This window comes from Elgaria multicarinata, chromosome 2 (genome assembly GCF_023053635.1).
Source record: "Elgaria multicarinata webbii isolate HBS135686 ecotype San Diego chromosome 2, rElgMul1.1.pri, whole genome shotgun sequence".
NCBI lineage: Eukaryota > Metazoa > Chordata > Lepidosauria > Squamata > Anguidae > Elgaria > Elgaria multicarinata.
The window spans coordinates 173,621,158-173,638,181 of NC_086172.1; the positions used below are offsets into that span (position 1 = coordinate 173,621,158).

General features: G+C 43.9%; 1 protein-coding gene across 1 annotated transcript in view; it reads right to left on the reverse strand.

Annotated features, from left to right (window-relative positions):
- Positions 1–17,024, reverse strand: part of MNAT1 (MNAT1 component of CDK activating kinase) — a 168,686-nt gene that overhangs the window by 81,924 nt on the left and 69,738 nt on the right. The gene's annotated exons all lie outside the window — the stretch shown is intronic.

Genomic DNA, 17,024 nt, shown 5'->3' on the forward strand with positions numbered 1-17,024 from the left:
GGGACACCCCAAGGCTGTTAGAGCAATCCTCTGCCTATCCTCCCTTGGAAAGGATGCAAGGGAAGGGTTGGACCAAGAACTGCACTGACAGGTGGAACATAGGAAGTTGCCTTATACTTACGGTTGTCACGAGAGTCTGACTGGGTCTGTGAGGGCAACAGACATCGCCCCCCAGCATCCAGCCCTCACGGACCCAGATGAACACGCTCAGCGCAAGTGCAGACTTGCACCCGAGCACTCATGAAGCCCCTCCGGCGGCCAACATCACACACTTCCCTCCTGCGTTAATGGTGGCCACTAAAGGTGCAAAGTACGCAATTTCCCAAGGCTCTGTATTATATTTTATTTAGTGTTGTTCCCTGCCTCGATCCAGAGGGAGAGGCGGGTAATAAATAAATAAATTATTATTATTATTATTATTATTATTATTATTATTATTATTATGTGTTAATGGCGGCCGCCATTGGCATAGAAAGGGGAAGTGCACGATTTTGGCAGTGGCTGCAGCGAAGCGCTCGGCAGAGACTCGTGTGACCCAGCTCTTAGGGTCAGGTGGCAGCAGTGGTGCGGCTAGTGCCCACCGAACACTCCTCCAACCATTTCGCCCATTCCTAGTTACACCAAGTCATCTAGCCTAGTATTGTTCACACTGACTGGCAGCACCTCCCCAGGGCTTCAGGCAGGATTCTTTCCTAGCCCTTCCCGGAGGAGACAGGGATTGAACCTGGGACCTTCTGCATGCAAAGCACATGCTCTACCACTGAATTAGATGCATCCTACAGGCCAGGTGTGCCTATCCATCTTGTAAAGAACATTTTGAAAGTGTGCAAGAAATGATCTGCCGGAGATCATTTTCTGCACTGCTTAGTTCTCCGTAGTTCCTCAAGCCTCAGAGCTCCCCTCCAGTGGCCCAATCCTTCGTCTTTTTGCCCTCTTCAAAATAGTATCTGTCAAATTGTTTCGAATTCAGAGATCAGCCAAACTATTATAACCAGAAATGCATAAAATGATGGATGAGAGAGCCCAAACATCTGCCACTGGTGAGTGGGCTACAATACACATGTGTATTGTATCGCATAGCAGGGCCATACACATTTGGCAGAGACCCAAGAAAGGGCTTTCTGAGCAGCTGCACCCAGGCACTGAAACTCCTTCCCAAAGTGAAACCGGTTTAGCTCCCGCTCTGTTAACCTGGCCGCAGCAAGTGAAGACCTTCTTATTTCAATAGGCTTCTGGGTTCTAGAGGCAATTAGCCTCTGCTGATGTACTGTAATTTGCTCTTGTTTTTACTTCTGGTTTATTTTGATCTTGACATTGTGCATAGGCAGCACAACTGGACCAAGAGGAAAACTAATTCAGCGGGAATCAAAGTAGAGGAGGGCAAAAAGGAAAACGAAGGGAAAAGAAGTCGGAGAGCAGACAGCAGGCTCAACACACAGCGAAAGAACTCAAAGCAGGAGCTCTGGGTCAGCCTGTCAGCAACTTCATAGAATAGCAGAGTTGGAAGGGGCCTAAAAGGCCATCGAGTCCAACCCCCTGCTCAATGCAGGAATCCACCCTAAAGCATCCCTGACAGATGCTTGTCCAGCTTCCTCTTGAATGCCTCTAGTGTGGGAGAGTCCACAACCTCCCTAGGTCACTGATTCCATTGTCGTACTGCTCTAACAGTCAGGAAGTTTTTCCTGATGTCCATCTGGAATCTGGCTTCCTTTAACTTGAGCCCTTTATTCCGTGTCCTGCACTCTGGAAGGATCGAGAAGAGATCCTGGCCCTCCTCTGTGTGACAACCTTTTAAGTATTAAGTTTTCTGGAGTGCTCTCGCAGCCACAGGTGAGCCTGCATTCCACAGCAGGGCTGAGAAGGAGCGATCCCCCAGAAATGTCCACACATGTGCATGCAGAAAACATAACATCCTTCCCATTGCATTTTTGGCATGTTATTGAGATCACCAGGGCTAAAAAAAAAAAAAAAGCAATGCTGTATTAAGGATGCAATCCACCAGGAGCTTTTTAAAATGCAAGATGCACTCTATCACAGGAGTATTCTTGCACAAATCCTATTCATTCCAGGAAGGACTGATTCAAGCCATTCCTATCATACGGAGCATACATGTTTTCTATCACTACCCCTATTACTTCCTTTGGCCTATTACTTTCCGTAAAGTGCAATCAAACTTTTCCGTTCAAGTCAGAGCATGCTCTTGGGATGCTGAGATCATCATAGGCTATGTTCTTACTCATCTTCTCCCAACTCCTCTGACAGACTTGTACTTCCTGGAGATGCAGGCATCACTGTATGTTGCTGCAGGTGGTCTCTTGCCCCATGAATCATAGAATAGCAGAGTTGGAAGGGGCCTACAAGGCCATCAAGTCCAACCCCCTGCTCAATGCAGGGATCCACCTTAAAGCATCCCTGACAGATGGTTGTCTAGCTGCCTCTTGGAGGTGTCTAGTGTGGGAGAGCCCACAACCTCCCTAGGTAACTGATTCCATTGTCGTGCTGCTCTAACAGTCAGGAAGTTTTTCCTGATGTCCAGCTGGAATCTGGCTTCAACTTGAGCCCCGTTATTCCGTGTCCTGCACTCTGGGAGGATCGAGAAGAGATCCTGGCCCTCCTCTGTGTGACAACCTTTTAAGTATTTGAAGAGTGCTATCATGTCTCCCCTCAATCTTCTCTTCTCCAGGCTAAACATGCCCAGTTCTTTCAGTCTCTCTTCATAGGGCTTTGTTTCCAGACCCCTGATCATCCTGGTTATACCAAAGGTTTTAGTTATAGGTACTGGATTTACACATTCCCAAATCCACCACTGGGCAACGCCGTTATTAGAGACCAACCAAAATCTCACAAAAGACTGAAGAAGATTTGAGTAATTTTGCTCATTATTTTGTGACATCGTGTTGGTCCCTAATAAAGCCATTGCCTCACTGTGGATTTTGGGAATTTCTTTACGGATCAACACAGCTCCTCTTTGCTTTTTACGGATTTACAAAGGGACTCTAATGGCATGCTTTGAAATTGGATTAGCTGGGCTAATTATTTGAAAAGAAACAAGAGCTGGTAAATATAAATAAAGATAAGCCATTAAACCTTTCAAAAACGGAGCATTTTTACCGTTTCAACAAGCCGTTTCTTTCAGGAATTACCAACACTGTGAATGCTTTGTCCTCAGTTCTATCTTGATGGACATACCAAACCCAGCCTGGTTGCAAATAGGGGATGCCAGCTTTTGATGTCTGATAATGGTTGCAGGGAACAATAATCTCTCCTCCGCCCCTGAACACCTGAGCAAACACCCTTCATAAAAAATATAATACACGTAGGACTGCTACTTCACTACAATGCATTATCTCCTTGATCCGGAAACTCTTTCGCCATGACACATACAGAAGTCCAATAGTTCTACCTAAATTAAGGTTGATTCCCAATTTCTGACATTTGATTTTGGTTTTTCACAAGTCCACTGATCACCTTCAAGTTCTTTTAAGCTATTAGCAACCACGTTTCTGTGGGACATTGCGACTAACTAGATTATTAATCAACACAGGGAGACGGATGCAGCAACCTGCAATAAGCAAAAAAATGCCACTTGCCACAGTTCTTAAAAGTGCCACAGAGCAGCTAGTAGGCAATTTTTCTGAAAACTTTGCAAAGTGGGGCTGTCAGGTTTTTTTGGCATATAAGAACAACAAAAGTACTGCTTTCGTAGATCAAACCAAGGCCTCTCTAATCCATCATTTTTTGCCCAAGAGCAGCCAAAAACCAACTAGGCAGAGCACAAAGAAGACAGTTACTCCACCATCAATGTTCTTCCATTGTGTCTGGCATTCAAAGATATGGTGCCTATATAATATGGAAATTCCATTAGTTCAGCCTTCCTCAATATGGAGCCTTTGACGTGAATTTGAAAAATCTAACTAGGCAACGGTGGAGTTAGAATCCAGACCACCAACTCTTGTAGGACACTTGATAATCATTCACCCACAGTGGTAGCCAAGGTGTCAGCAGGGCAAATGAAGTCAGACATCGAGAGACCTATTGAGCCTATGGTGACCATATTTTGGAAACCAAAAAGGAGGACAACATGGTCGTCCCCCAAGGGGGCGTGTCCAGCACCAAGAGGGCGTGCCCACCCGAACATAGCCTTGGTCACATGTCTGATTTTACAGCACACGTTTAAGACAAATCTGTTCTACAAAACAATTTTAAAACCTCAATTATTAAAAAATTCCTAAAAAAATCAATGGATGAACGATCTGTTTCAAATTTGCTTTGGCTAAAGCTCTACCTAAAACCTATCATGGTGCGAAGTTTCATTTCTTTATCTTTAAAAATGACGATTTTAAAAATAATAATTTTAAAACCTCAATTATTAAAAAAAATCCTAAAAAATCAATGGATGAACAGATCTATTTCAAATTTGGTATGGCTAAAGCTCTACCTAAAACCTATCATGGTGCAAAGTTTCATCTCTTTATCTTTAAAAATGGAGATTTAAAAAATAATTTTAAAACCTCAATTATTAAAAAATTCCTAAAAAATCAATGGATGAACGGATCTGTTTCAAATTTGGTATGATTAAAGCCCTTCCTAAGAGCTATCATCGTGCCAAGTTTCATGTCTTTATGTTTAAAAATGACGGAGTTATAAGCATTTTTGTTAATTCCCATTAGAGCTGCTCTTTGGCTGGGGAAGATTGGAAAAATCCGGATTTCCCCTCCCCCTCCTGGATTTGTCACCAAAAACCCGGACAAATCCGGGCAAATCCGGTCATATGGTCACCCTAATTGAGCCACACTCTGACTACGATAAGTTGAAATATGTCATTAAAAAAACACCCACTAAACATTTCTCAATTTTTATAGGAAATAAACCAAAAAGAAGAAATAACAGTTCCAAAGAGAAATGAAGCATCTGAATGGAGAGTTTAAAACTAGCATCAAATCATGTCAACAATTCAGAACAAACCAGGAAGCCTTTGCACAACAATCCATGTATGGTCAGCAATCCATGTCATTTTCTAAATGTGTCACACTGGTTATGTGAATAATTCATAGCAGGCAACATCCACATGCAACTTATTACATCTGGAGTTGGAAAGACGTCGTTAGTATGCAGTGCTCATCATGGCCTTATTATTATTGGTTGCATAGTCGAGCCATTTAGAAACTCTGCTTGACACAAGAACTGGAGCTGACATTTGCTGCCTGCCTTGTTTCTTCAAGCTAGAGCAAAGTTTAAAGACGGAAAAGCGGTACTGGAAAAAGGCTCAAAAAGACAGTCTTCATCCATGTAAAATGTACTGTGTGACTATTATTTATTTATTTATTTATTTGTGACATTTATGTACCGCTGAATAAAATAGAACCTCTCAGTGGTTCACAACATTAAAATGAAATATTAAAAACACCATATTATGGCATAGTATTAAAACACAGCATAAAAGCACTTCCGACTACAATAAAGGTGCAGGAAAACAGAGGAGCAAAATGGAGGGGCAGAATTAGTTTAGTTACGGTCCAGGGAAAGCCTGGGTGAACAAGTACGTCTTTTGGCAGCGTTTAAAAGATGCTACATTTTCTGCCTCCTAAACCACATGGGGGGTTTCCAAATGGTTCGGAGCCGCTACAGAGAATCCCCGCCATCTAGGTACTTCATTTTAGGTAGTAGCACACTGCTCTTAAACAAAATCACTCAGAAAAAGAAAAAGGGTATTTTCAGATAACTCTGGCTGACCCAAAATATTCCAAATGACATTCCTTCTTTCTAATTCTCATGGGGCAGGAAGTTCTCCTATACACTCCGCATTTATTTCAATCAGATTTCTGGGTATGACTCCTTTCTAGAGGTTGTGCTCTGTGGAACAGGGTCCATGTTTCCTCCCCAGTACCCTTAATGGAGGCCAAAATCTCCCTCAATTTGCCTCGTGGAAGGGACGTCTCCTTCTTCCACACCAACACCAGCACCCCTGCCAATTATTTTTTAATGGCATCCTGTTGTATTTTGAAGGGGGGGGGAAGTAGAAAAAATAGTTAAGTATCTAAAATACTTAAATAAAACCAAACATGAGGTAAACCAAATGCTTGTGGAGTCTTATGAATAACTTTAAGCCATTGTGCATAACAAATAACACCCTAGGAATCATTGTTCTTCTTGATCATCTAGCTCTCTTTGTTTCCTTCTTTGTTTGATGATAATTTCTTTGAGAACTCCTCCTGAATCCTGACCATGTAAAACAAGACCTAGCAGCACTTGTAAGATACCATGCTTCAGTGATTTAAGGCCTCCAGTTATCTATTATCATCATCTTCATCATCATCTACATTTTATCCTGCCCTTCCTCCAGAATGCTCAGGGCAGTATACATGGCTCTCCCATCACCACTTATTTTATCTTCACAACAACCCTGTGAGGTAGTGACTGGCCACACACACACACACTTCCAGAAAGACCAATTACATGAAATATACGGACCTAGGCAAAACACACACACATCTATTTGGGCAGTAAGTCCTGCATTTAGTGTTATGGCAATGGCATTATGGCACTTGGTAGACACAATTATATTTTCCCTTCCCTGCACTCGCATGGAAAGAGAGAATTGATATTTGAGGGGTGCTTTAGATCTTTAATACAAATCTACTGAACTTAAATCAGCTTGACTGATCTAAACAGAACATTGGCAAAATGCACTCTCTCTTCTGACCTTTTTAGCAATGGTTCTTGTGAGCATCATTGTGAGGTGGACTGAAATGTCTCTCTTTGGGTACAAATGCCCAAATTAATGCACTCTGGAATTTAATTTGGGCATTTGTACTCAAAGAGAGACATTTCAGTCCACCTCACAATGATGCTCACAATAAAACATCTAAGACTTGAGGTGGGATTGGATCTCAAGGCCAACAGTTGCCAAACATTAAATTTTCATCCAAATTTCCTTTTCTGGCTCATTTCACTTTGAAAATTAAAAGTTTACTACCAACATTCTAGACCAGTAAAATCTACCACTCAAAATGTATCTTTCCATTATATTTATGTAGTGCAAGAATGTTCTTTTTTTCAAGTTATTCGTGATTTATGAAGCACATGGTCAAAACATGGTAACAAAAGAAGGAACACATTAGACCTCATCTTTAAAAAAAAAACCAGACAGCAGAAATGAAAAGTTATATTGAGATAATCTATAAAATGTGCTTACATTGTATGAATGATGTGCTGTTCCTTCATAAAGCATGTAGGAAGTCAGCATTTCTCCAAAGTGCGAAGTATTTCCATGTGCTTAAAGCGTGATCTTTCCAAAGCAAACAACGGTGGAAAAAGAAAGAAAAAAAAGAAAGCATATCCCCTTGCCAGCTATATCTTGGCTTGTTTTACCAGACACCTTCCATCTTTCAAGACCAATCTCACTGTAATGCTCTTGCTAACACGCAAGACAAGGCAGCAAAAATCAGCAAATGACCAAAATTAAAGAATCCCAAGGGTCAACTGGTGAATACTTGCTTATTAATAACACTTGTACCCTGCCTTTGGGGTTTTAAAAAGGTATACAAGGTGGCTAACAAAACTTATAAATATACCGTATAAAAGTAATCAAAAAACAAGACAAAATACAAGCAGGATAAATGCAGCAGGAAACCATCAATGGAGATACCAAATCAAGGAAATGCCAAACTCAATTATCTGGTTCGCATGACACAACCCACCCTGAGTTGGCATTCCCCTGCCTTGTATTTAAGTTTTCTTTTCTTTTTTCTTTCAACCTCACCAGTTTGCCTTTCGGATATGTGTGTTTTGCGACTCCTCGCCCAAGGAAGCTATTTTATGAATGAGCAAGCACCCGATAACAGCCATTTTGTGAGAGCACCCACAGCACTCTCTCAAAATTACAAGTATGCCCATTGGCCCCCAAAAGACTGGGGACGCCTGCCCTCAACAAAAGGAATGTGGCGTAACTTTTCAAAGAAAGCCCATAGCTCAGCAGCAGAACACAGAGTCCCAGATTTAACCCTTGGCAGCTCCAGTCAAAAGGGCAACAGGTAAGAAGAAGGCGGGCCGAGGCCTCTATACAATATAATGGGAGAGCTGCTGCCAATCAGAGAAGGCAATAAAGGGCTAGCTGAACCAATGGCCTGAGTCATTATTTGAAGGCAGACTGATATGTGTTCAACATTATTATTACCGTATTTCTTCGATTCTAAGACACACTTTTTTCCCCATATAAACATCTCTAAAAACAGGGTGCGTCTTAGAATCGCGGATGTGTTTATTATTTCTTAGAATCAAAGCTTTTTTTCTGTTGGTGGTACTGAAATTAGTGTGCGTCTTACAATTGATGGCGTCTTAGAATCGAAGAAATACGGTATTATTATTTATTTGCATCCCGCCTTTCACCCAATACTGGGCCTCAAGGCGGCCTTACAAAATTGAAAACATATACATTTTAAACCTAGGAAAAGAAACATACCAAAAAAAACATAGATGGAGGACCAGATTATTCTCCAAAGGTCTGCTGGAATAAACAAGTTTTTACCTGTTTCCGAAAGTCCATCAAGGAGGGAGCCAGTCTAGCTTCCCCAGGAAGAGAGTTCCAGAGCACTGGAACAGCCACCGAGAAGGCCCTCTCCCATGTTCCCACCAAGCGTGCCTGTGAAGATGGTGGGACTGAAAGAAGGGCTTCTCCAGAAGATCTCAAAGCACGGGCAGGCTCATAAGGGAGAATACGGATAACCTGGACCCGAGCCATATAGGGCTTTATAGGTCATAACCAGCACTTTGAATTGTGCCCGGAAACAGACTGGAAGCCAGTGGAGCTGTTTTAACAGGGGAGTTGTATGCTCCCTGTAACCAGCCCCAGTCAACAATCTGGCTGCAGCTCTTTGAACCAGCTGAAGTTTCCGAACACTCTTTAAAAGCAGCCCCACGTAGAGCGCGTTACAGTAATCCAATCGGGATGTATCTAAGGCATGTGTACTCCACGGTAATGTTCTCCAACCTGGTGCCTTTCAGATGTGTTGGAGGACAACTCGATCCTCCCAGAGTGCAGGACACAGAATCATGGGCTCAAGTTACAGGAAGCCAGATTCCGGCTGGACATCAGGAAAAACTTCCTGACTGTTAGAGCAGTGCAACGGTGGAATAAGTTACCTAGGGAGGTTGTGGGCTCTCCCACACTAGAGGCCTTCAAGAGGCAGCTGGACAACCATCTGTCAGGGATGCTTTAGGGTGGATTCCTGCATCGAGCAGGGGGTTGGACTGGATGGCCTCATAGGCCTCTTCCAACTCTACTATTCTATGATTCTATGAGAGCAGTTATTAGGATGCAATCCTAAGCACACTTACTTGAAATACAATCAAACTGTTTCAGCTGGGGATTATACCTCAACTTTCCATTCCAGAAGCAGAGTTCATTGCTTTTAGGTGAATAGGAAAGTACAAAAGGCAGCAAAGCATCCATTGTTCAGAGTGGTGTTAAGCTCAGTTTTTAGCAAGCTAGAGAGAAGGCAAGGTGTGTGCATGTGGATCTAAAGCCAAGCTAATTGCACCAAAAACTTGAATGCTTTAATAGAGCAGCAATTACGTAGTAAGCCCCAAACTAATTAAAAGATCTTATATATTAGTTTGGCAGGTTAGCACACATTTTTTTTTAAAAAAAAGCAATCAGATGACAGGCTGCTTTTCAACACGCTCTGTCTGGTTTACACTTCAAATAACAAAAAGAAAAGGGCAAAGGAAAATATAGATGCTACAGAGTTCAAACCTCTCAAATGCAGCTAAACGTGTTCCTGCTTGAACCTTTTCTTCACGCAGAAAGTCGAAAACTGTCTAATGCTGCTGAAAAGCCTTTGTTATATCACTTTTAAAAAGAACAAAAAATCTCCAGCTTTGTGTCTGGCCCAAGACACTCCAGGGTTCAAGAGAACTGCCCAACACTTAGGGGCCTTCACAGAGGATTAGGCGAAGGGGTTTTTATTCTCAGCGCCACTGCTGAGTTGACCCCAATCCACTGCCAGAGATATAATAGGAACATAAGGAGAGCATTGCTAGAGCCAAGTCCAATGTCAAGGATAGGAAGAGTCAGGTACTTGCCAAAGGTCCACATCTCTGCAGAGTCCCAGTGACCAGGGCCCCCTGGACTTGTTCCTCCACTTCCCCATGGCAACCTGCTTGCCCACCTGCCTCTCGCTCTGGCCCAGGTTACAGTGGTGATGAGGAGCAGCAGACAGTTCTGCCTACACCCTCACTAGCTCTCTACCTGTCTAGCAAGGAAGCAGTAGCAATGACGACAAAGACGATGAGGAGCGATAGCAGCTGGTGACCATGGAGGTGAGAAGACAAACTCATTGAGGGAGGAGGCCCATTGCAGGTGTCTCGCCCCTGGGCCTTCAAGAACCGACTCAGACCAAATGTCCATCCATTCCAGGTCCCCACTTTGGCCAACCAGATGCCCCTGTGAAGCCTACAAGTTGGATACGAAGGCAATAGGCTTCTCCTTGTTTCTCTCCAGCCACAGGTACTCAGAGGCCTACTGCCTCTGAATATGGAGGTACCACCTAAACATCAGGTCTAAAAGATACAGTTAGCCCTTTTTATTTAGTTAGTTTATTACATTTCTATACTGGCCAATAGTCAAAGCTGTCTGGGCGGTCCACAAGAATTCAATCTTCATTCCTTTGCAACCTTCACAGATTTATTTATTTACTTATTCAAAGGCACTCAAAGAAATGCAAATTGCAGTACAAGACAGGAGACATATGGACACACACACCCAAATAGAGTGACCATACGGAAAGGAGGACAGGGCTCCTGTATCTTTAACAGTTGTAGTGAAAAGAGAATTTCAGCAGGTGTCATTTGTATGCAGGCAGCAGCTGGTGAAACTCCCTCTTCATCTTCTTCACCTCATGAAATTCCTTCTTCATCACAACCGTTAAAGCTGCAGGAGCCCTGCCTTGAGTGACCAGATACAAAAGAGGGCAGGGCTCCTGAAGCTTTAACGGTTGTGATGAAGAAGGAATTTCACGAGATGCTGCATGCATACAAATGACCCCTGCGGAAATTCCCTGTCAAAGATACAGGAGCCCTGTCCTCCTTTCCATATGGTCACCCTACCCCAAAACCCAAGAGCAGCCATCTCTCAAACTGTGCTGCCCCAGGTGACCATGTAGTAAGGTGGATCTGGCCCTCCGCAAAGAATTGCCAGGATGAAAGGTTCACAAAATGCAACTGATTATTGCCATTTGGGGGGAAATGCAGATGGCGGGCAGCTGGAACCTCACTGGAGATTAACTCGGAAGCGTACCTGGCCAGTAAAAATGTTTTTTGTTGTCTTTAAAGAAGAATGGGCCACTGTACCTACGATAGCCCCAGGGAGAGGTTTCATCTCTCTAATGAATGTAATGTGCCAAGGGCTACTCTGCCAAAGGGTGGCTACCTATGGCTATATGCCAGATTTGCATTCCTTAACGATGGACATCAGACAAAGGGAAAAACTTTCGACCAATAGAGCATCCAATGTAACCTATGACTCGTTGAGATTGTGCATCTTAACTTGAAAATTGAATGTAACTTAACTTGCTAATCCAGAACTGACCAACAGAAGGGTTAGAAAGTCAGCCCTCTCCAGAGCTTATCTCCTCAAGGCCAAATCCTACACACTCTGTGGGAAGTGAGCCTTCTTCCGGAGGCTCAGGATCTCTTCTCAATCCTCCCAGAGTGCAAGACACGGAATAATGGGCTCAAGTTACAAGAAGCCAGATTCCAGCTGGACATCAGGAAAAACATCCTGACTGTAAGAGCAGGATGACAATGGAATCAATTACCTAGGGAGGTTGTGTGCTCTCCCACACTAGGGGCATTCAAGAGGCAGCTGGACAAGCATCTGTCAGGGATGCTTTAGGATGGATTCCTGCATTGAGCAGGGAGTTGGACTCGATGGCCTTGTAGGCCCCTTCCAACTCTACTATTCTATGATTCTATGATTCTATGAGACTAACACCCTCTTGTAGTCAGGGCCTATATATACTGTGAGATTCCTTTGTTCAGGGTGCCTCCATCTTGTGGAACCGGAGAGCACCCCCATACTGCAGTATCGGAAGTAAATGGATTAAGTGTATTCTCCAGCCTCGTGTGTTTGATTGGCTATTAACACGCCGGGGAAGCAGGCCTTTAAATCCCTGGTTGAGGGACAACACCTATAAACTTATTTGGGGTGGGGGGGAGAATGCAGAATGAGAAGGGGATGATGGAAGGGAAAGAGGGTTGTCAAGGTACAACCTGGGGAATTGGGGGAGAACAGAGAAGCAGGGAACAGTGCAGGGAGAGAGAGAGAGAGAGAGCAGAGAGGGGAAATGGGGCACCACAGAGAGACAAAATGGGGTGCCAGAAAAGTGGGACACAGAGTAAGAGAGAAGGAAAGTGCGCACAGCAGAGATAAATGTTAAGCAATCACATGCTCAGCCACTGAGCATCACCACTCCACTGCTTTGAGAATCAGGTACTGTTTCTTCTTCCTGCTTGGTCTGCACACTAATATAAGCATAGCAGACAAGGCAAGGAGTGGTGATTACATGAACTATTAATTCACTCCAAAGAAGCACCCTTCCGGATCAGCAGTACTGTCAGGCCAGAGCAAAAGAGAATTCTGTCTGTGCCAGATGTGCACCTGTGACGTTATGGCAAGGACAGGTAAGAAAACATACAGACATCAAATCTCATCGAGGGGGGAGAGAATCGCTGGTAAGATCCCTTTGCCAAAAAGTGGGCTGACCCTATGGACACCCGAGGCTCAGATCGTGTCTTATTACTGTTGCAAGACTTGGGCCAACATATTTGTAGGGTTAGGTTTATAAGGCTGCTTTACCTGCCAATTACCTGCCATGTCGTTACAGAATCATGAGTTGAACTTCTGCAACTTTTACAAGATTGACATCCTAGATAATACTGCTCCAATTGGCACTGGGGCATTTGAGGAATTAAGTAATTATCGCCATACAATGCATCTGGCTACAGGGAACAAACAAAATTTTTGTTGAAACAAGCCTTTAAGGACTAATACTGAAAAAAGAAACATATTCCAACATATTCCTCTCTCTCTCTCTCTCTGAGTTATGAAACCATGAGGTGTTCAAAAAAAATACAGCAGATAAAATTATAATCAAAATGAAAGGTACTGTTATGGAAGAGTAGGTTGGCAGCTAAAGAGAAACAGCAGCTTTGTTGACTATTGAACTACTAGAAGGCTGGCATGGAAGAGCGGCTGAGGGCCAAACGAGACATTACTCTAAAGTACATCTGCCTCCAGAAATGGCAGCTGTGCATCCAATTCCTTGTTCCTCCTCCATAACATCCAGTAGAACTTTGTGCGTGTTGTGATGCGCCAACGGTCTGTGCCCCCAAGGGATGCCAATTAAATGGCAGGAGCAGGGAAACGTGGAATACCGCGACATCATGGGATCATGCAAGTTCTACTGTACATTACAGAGGGGAACTAGACGCATGCCTGCCATTTTCAGCAGCAGCCACACATTGGCCCTCTTCAGAAGACCCCTTTTAAGGGGTCTTCTGAACAGGGCCGTTGAGGTTAAGGTCTACTTTGACCTTAAGAGTTAAAGCTGTCAAGTTCCTGGTTCAAGTCTCTGAATCATCAAGTCAGTTAGACAAACAAGCCATAAATCTAAGGATAGTTAATCTGGCAGCCTTCAGGTGTTTTGGACTGCAATTCCTATCACCCAATCAGCATGACCAATGGTAAGCAATTAGAATCATAGAATCATAGAATCATAGAATAGTAGAGTTGGAAGGGGCCTACAAGGCCATCTAGTCCAACCCCCTGCTCAATGCAGGAATCCACCCTAAAGCATCCCTCACAGATGCTTGTCCAGCTGCCTCTTGAATGCCTCTAGTGTGGGAGAGCCCACAACCTCCCTAGGTAACTGATTCCATTGTCGTAGTGCTCTAACAGTCAGGAAGTTTTTCCTGATGTCCAGCTGGAATCTGGCTTCCTTTAACTTGAGCCCGTTATTCCTCACTCTGGGAGGATCAAGAAGAGATCCTGGCCCTCCTCTGTGTGACAACCTTTTAAGTATTTGAAGAGTGCTATCATGTCTCCCCTCAATCTTCTCTTCTCCAGGCTAAACAGGCCCAGTTCTTTCAGTCTCTCCTCATAGGGCTTTGTTTCCAGACCCCTGATCATCCTGGTTGCCCTCCTCTGAACACGCTCCAGCTTGTCTGCGTCCTTCTTGAATTGTGGAGCCCAGAACTGGACGCAATACTCTAGATGAGGCGTAACCAGGGCCGAATAGAGAGGAACCAGTACCTCACGTGATTTGGAAGCTATACTTCTATTAATGCAGCCCAAAATAGCATTGGCCTTTCTTGCAGCCATATCGCACTTTTGGCTCATATTCAGCTTGCGATCTACAACAATTCCAAGATCAATTCTGAGAACTTGGGAACTGGAGTCCAGTACTCCTGGAGAGTGCTAGGTTTGGAAAGTTTGCAGTAACTTGTTGCCCAGGGGGCATCCACTGTTCCACATCACCCCCCACCTCCTTCCTGGCGGCATCCCAGCTGCAACTGCCACCGTTCCTTAGGAATTCTGTCCCTGTGTATAGAAGTGTCGTGTAAATACAAAAGGGTACAGCATGTAATCAAGATATAATTCCAGAGTGCAGGACATGGAATAATGGGCTCAAGTTACAGGAAGCCCGATTCCGGCTGGACATCAGGAAAAGCTTCCTAACAATGAGAGCAGGATGACAATGGAGCCAATGACCTAGGGAGGTTGTGGGCTCTCCCACAGTAGAGGCCTTCAAGAGGCAGCTGGACAACCATCTGTCAGGGATGCTGTAGGATGGATTCCTGCATTGAGCAGGGGGTTGGACTTGATAGCCTTATAGGCCCCTTCCAACTCTGCTATTCTATGAGTCTATGGTGGCCACCCATGTCGGCAAAGCTATGTGCACTGCTAAACTGAATTAATGCAATTTAACACTGTGCACAGGATCATAAGAATGCACAGCAGCCAGGAACCACAGCCACCAGGAGGAGCAGCAGAGAAAGGCATGGCGACCGAGGGAAGAAAAGGAGGAAAACCCAAGGGCAGATAACTGGTTGGAGGAGTCAGCAGGTCAAATGTGGCTTACGGGGCCTTCAGTTAGGAAAAGAGATGTAGAAAGTCAGGTTTTTCTGTCATTCTAGCCATCATAGACAGTAGAGACAGAAGTTTCTAAAGTAAAAAAAAAGTGTCGCTGAAAAACATTTCAATAATAGCAAATCATACATATGCGTAGGATTTCAGGCTGAGCTCTGCACAGAAGTCCCTTCCTGGTAGTTAGCACAACTATTCCAGGTCTGAGCTTAGCAGGCACAATGCGTTGGGGGGCTAGATGAAAAGGGAGTGAAATGAGCAGAGGTTGCCACTATACAAACACACAAACACATTATCGAAAATACTTTATTCCCTCAGTTTTATCTCGGTTCCCATTCCTAGAAGCCCATTTTCTCCACCTTGTCGCTGTTTTTAGAAGGATAAATTAATTCCAAGCGGAAGCGCTGCGTCTAAAAAAGAGCGCTGTTTGCAAAATCAGCCTGTGAGCAAGAAGAATCTGCTCTTTTGCCAAGAATGTTCCATTTATCCCAGGACCAACGCACACGCTCATTTGACCGAATGAGGGCACCTGCATGGTGCTGTTTCTGTACAAACATACTGTACACCCAAAGTTTTTGATGCACCTTCTCTGTAGCGGCACCCACCCTCTGGAAAACCCTCCCTCGTGCAGTTCGGGAGGCGGAAAATGTAGTACCTTTTAAACACCTCCTAAAAACATATCTTTTTAAACAAGCCTTCCCCGGACTGTAAGTTATTCTGGTTTTACGTGATTTTGAAGTTTTAAGAACATAGAATCATAGAATAGCAGAGCTGGAAGGGGCCCACAAGGCCATTGAGTCCAACCCCCTGCTCAATGCAGAAATCCATCCACACATAAGAGGTGCCATTCTGGATCAGACCAAGGGTCCATCTAGTCCAGCACTCTGTTCACACAGTGGCCAAACAGCCATCGGCCAGGGATGAACAAGCAGGACATGGTGCAACAGCACCCTCCCACCCATGTTCCCCAGCACCTAGTGCACACAGGCTTACTGCCTCAAATACTGGAGACAGCACACAACCATCAGGGCTAGTAGCCATTGATAGCCTTCGCCTCCAGGAATTTATCGAACCCCCTTTTAAAGCCATACAAATTGGTGGCCATCACTACATCTTGTGGTAGTGAGTTCCATAATTTAACTATGCGCTGTGTGAAGAACTACTTCCTTTTATCTGTCCTGATTCATCCACCAATCAGCTTCATGGGATGACCCCATTGGGTTCTAGTATTATGAGAGAGGGAGAGAAATGTCTCCCTATCCACATTCTCCACACCATGCATCATTTTGTACACCTCTATCATGCCTTTCCTTAGCCTCCTTTTTTCCAAGCTAAACAATGTCAGTTGATGTAATCTTCCCAGCCCCTTAATCATTTTAGTTGCCCTTTTAGTTTTAAATTGGATTTCATGGTCTTAGTTGTAAACTGCCCAGAGAGCCTAGACGGTTGGGCAGTATAAATATGAAACAAACAAGTAAATAAAATGCACACAGTTAATTCAATGGGCTGTGCCCTCCTACATGATGTATAAACAACTCCCATAAATTGGTGCAGTGACAAGGCTTTAGAAACAGTCTAGTCATTCTAATTGCTTTACCTTCAAATTCAAATTATACAAACATTACTTTGGTGCTATGGTGAATCTAGATGTTGGCATGTTTATTATTATTTAGTGTGTGTTATTACACTTATATCCCACCCTTTTTCCTCCTGCAAGGAACTCGAGAATGCTTACATGGGCCGCCTCCTCTCCATTTTATCCTCAGAACAACCCTGTGCAGAAGGGTAGGCTGAGAGTCAGTGACTGGCCCAAAGTGAGCTTCATGGATATGTAGGGACTTGAACCCAGATCTACTGAGTCCCAATCCAAAATTCTAGC